We start from the raw sequence: 3829 nt of genomic DNA on the forward strand, positions 1-3829 counted from the left end.
AAGCAAGGTTTGTAACATGGTAGGCAAATTGATGAACTTCAGACTAAATACCTGGACAGTGAGATGAACTGAAAACTGACCGATGTCAGCCACCAACACTGTTTCGGAGTTTGATACTAGGAACAATGATATTAAATATTTCTGTTAAGGATCTGATTATATAAAACTAGGTTGAATAGAGCCTGTGCGCTCAGTGGGTCTGGACGTCCTTTCTCCCATTGCCAACATGGACTGCGGTGTCATCACCTCCAAGACCGTGCTGTTCCTGCTCAGCCTCACCTTCTGGGTGGCAGCAGCTGGGCTTGGCTACATGGGGGGGTGTCATCAACACCTACAAAATCTATGACAACTTTCTGCAGGACAAGTATGCTCTGTTGCCAGCTGTGATCATTCTTTGTGTGGCTGTGGTGATGTTCATCATTGGGTTGATTGGCTGCTGTGCCACCTTCCAGGAGTCTTGAGTTGGCCTGGGTCTGTTCTTGGCCATTATCCTGGTTATTTTTGTTGCTGAAGGATCTGCTTTCATCCTGGGATTTGTTTACAGGGAAAAGGTAGAAATTGATGTACAAGGCACAAAGACTCAGCCTTTGAGAGATATGATGGGAAAAATCCTAAGTCTACTGTTGTGGATTACTTGCAAGAATAGCTTCATTGTTGTGGGATAAAGAACTACAGCAATTGAACAACCATACAGTGGTTCAATTCCACCAGTAACAACAGCATCCCTCTGAGCTGCTGTAGGCAGGAGCTGAAGAGCTGCACAGGGTGTCTGGACCAGCCTCAGGAATTCATTACACAGGTCTGTGCATAGGAGCTGAAGTTTGGCCTGCAGAGCGTTTTCAGCTATGCTATGCTTGTAATCCTGGGGTTTGCCATGGTGAAGTTCTTGGGCATGCTGAGTGTCTGTGTATTTACTTGCAAGAGAGAAGACACTGGATATCAGCTTCATAGTATCATAGTATCAGTCAGGGTTGGAAGGGACCACAACGATCATCTAGTTCCAACCCCCCTGCCATGTACAGGGACACGCCACACTAGATCAGGCTGGCCAGAGTCTCATCCAGCCTGGTCTTAAACACCTCCATGGATGGTGCCCCAACCACCCTCCTCACATCCATCCTGAATCTCCCCACCTCCAGATTCATTCCATTCCCCCTAGTCCTATCACTACCTGATATCCACAGCCTTCTTGTAGGCCCCCTTCAGATACTGGAAGGCCACATTTAGATCACCTCGGAGACTTCTCTTCTCCAGACTGAACAGCCCCAACTCCTTCAGTCTGTCCTCATAGGAGCTTCTTTACTTAGTGGTGTTTATTTAATCAAGAAGAGTTACCTTTGCATTTTTGCTCTCCTGATGATAAGACTTGGGAAGATGAATGCTAAATGGACCTTGTGTGACCTTCTGGCTGAATATTTTATTTTCCCAGGGAGATGGTGGAGTCACCATCCCTGGAAGTGTTTAAGAAGAGATTGGATGAGGCACTTGGTGCCATGGTTTAGTTGATTAGATGGTGTTGGGTGATAGGTTGGACTTAATGATCTTTTCCAACCTGGTTAATTCTATTCTAATGTGATTCAGAGGTTATTAATGTATGAGTATGAAATATGAATTATGTAACTATTATTAAAATTATTAATAACCAATGAATCACTGCTTTATACACATAGTCTAGTGCACGATTGTGAAATACATCCCATAAAGTGGTTTAGTATTTATAATCAGGACTCAATTGGAATATTTACAGAATTACTTTCTATTAATATAACAAAGGGTGCAATTCTGCAGCTTGTCCAGCAGATGATGACTCGACGGGATGTTGGCGGCTGCTAACTGTATACAGAGCTATTCCCACGTATATCAGAGGATTGGACTGGAAAGATTATGCTGGTAGACGCGGGTGCTTTGAACTGAATGTTAGCAAGTGGAAAGCACATGGAAGATACACTGTGTCCTTTGTAGCGAGGTTAGGTTCTGGCAGACTACTGTCGCTGGGCTGATTCCTAGCTGGTCTGAAAGGCAACAGTAGGTGGCAATCCTCTCTCTGCGACAGCGGGGACAAGGTGAAACTTAGGCTAGCTGGTAGGCAGGTTCCCTTCACAGGACTCAGGCAGTTCCCTCCAGATGTCAGGGAGCAGTTCTGAGAGGTCAGCCCAGCAGGGCTGGTAGGGCTGGTTCTGGGACGGGGGCAGCCCTCACAAAGTCAGCCTGCCCGGCAGGGCAGGGCGACAGTTCCCGATAGGCAGGCTCGGAGGTTTCCAATCTGGTGTGATGGCAGTCGGGGCTGGACCCGGTGAGGTCAGCCTTGCAGCAACGGGCTCCAGGACTGGCGTGGACAGCCCCGGGGAAGAAGCGCGGCTGCGCGGAGCGGCGGCTTCCCCTTTACTTGGCTCGAAGGAGCAGTAGGACCCTCTCAGAGCGGTCCCAGCTTTGGAGCACAGGCATGGACAGTGCTCTAGGGTTCCCTGAGGTTTACAGGGTGCTGAGCGGTGGAAGTGGGGACTGCTCTCTGAGCTGACACACAGGGCTGTGTTCGCTTGTCAGTTTGCTGCTCAAGGCTAACGCAGATATGTGAACCGCCGGACTTGGCTAAGTCCTTTCCTCAGCAGTTGGGCAGATCTTACCCTTGGGGGTCCAGTCCTCTTGAGACACGGTGGGCTCTTCCAGCCGATGAGACTGGCAGTACATCACTGGAGCTTCTCAGGCTCAGCGAAGACCCCTCCTCTGGAGATACTCTCAGGGCTGAGGCTCAATGGGCCTGCCTGGATTCTGGCTTCTCCTCATCATGCAGAGGCTACTAGTTTGCATGCACATATGAGAGAGAAGACTGAATAGCAATGAGCTCAATGGCAGAGGCTAAGGCATGAGGTTAGGCTCAGGCAAGGAGAGAGAACAAAGTGAAAGAGGGGGCAACGTGTTTACATATTGGGGTAATGCTTATAGGTTTCTCGTGACTAGATTTGGCCAATGGGCACTCTCATAAACAACTGGCTTCAGCTTATAGAAAGCATGAAGCTAGAATTATGCCTTTCTTGGTATTAGCACAAGCATCCCATGTGATGGGTCCCTGCCAACTGGCTAATGACTTGGCCTTTGTTTCCCTCATGAGTGGAGAGGGAATTCATCCACATGCTGGGACAAGTTTCAGTATCTAGGCATAATGTGCCTTCAATACATCTGTTCTTTCTATTCTATTCTATTCTATTCTATTCTATTCTATTCTATTCTATTCTATTCTATTCTATTCTATTCTATGGAACGTGAATATGGGGACATGCAGAGGAACCTGTATCAGATAGAAAACTGTTCACAGATTCACAGATTAAATTGTCTTGGAAGGGACTCTCGAAGATTATTTAATCCAACACTGCTGCAGTGAGCAGGGACACCTCCAACTAGATCAGGATGCTGAGTAACACATCAAGCCTGATCTTGAATGTCCACAGGGACAGGTCCTCAACCACATCCCTGGGTAACCTGTTCCAGTGTTTTACCACTCATATTTAAAATAAATTCCTCCTTATGTCCAACTTAAATCTATCATATTCTAGTTTAAAACCATTGTCCCTTTCCCCATCACTACAACCTCTTCTAAACATTCTGTCCCAAGCCTTCCTGTAAGTACCTTTCAGATACTGAAATGTAGTTATAAGGTCTCCCTGAAGCCTTCTCTTCTGCAGGGTGAACAGTCCCAATTCTTTCAGTCTGTCTTCGTAGGAAAACTCTTCTAGCTCTCTGATCATCTTTGTGGCCTTCCTCTGGACCCAAATCAGCAGGTCTGTGTGTTATGTTGCAGGCTCCATAGCTGGACACAGTACTCCAGGTGAGG

The 3829-nt window shown here is 47.1% G+C and overlaps 1 pseudogene; it reads left to right on the forward strand.

Annotated features, from left to right (window-relative positions):
- The first annotated feature begins 226 nt into the window (after positions 1-226).
- LOC137444620 (tetraspanin-36-like) lies at positions 227-2518 on the forward strand (annotated as a pseudogene).
- Positions 2519-3829: the final 1311 nt, after the last annotated feature.

This window comes from Melanerpes formicivorus, unplaced genomic scaffold (genome assembly GCF_026170545.1).
Source record: "Melanerpes formicivorus ecotype bairdi unplaced genomic scaffold, bMelFor1.0.p_v2 SCAF_1, whole genome shotgun sequence".
Taxonomy (NCBI): Eukaryota; Metazoa; Chordata; class Aves; order Piciformes; family Picidae; genus Melanerpes; species Melanerpes formicivorus.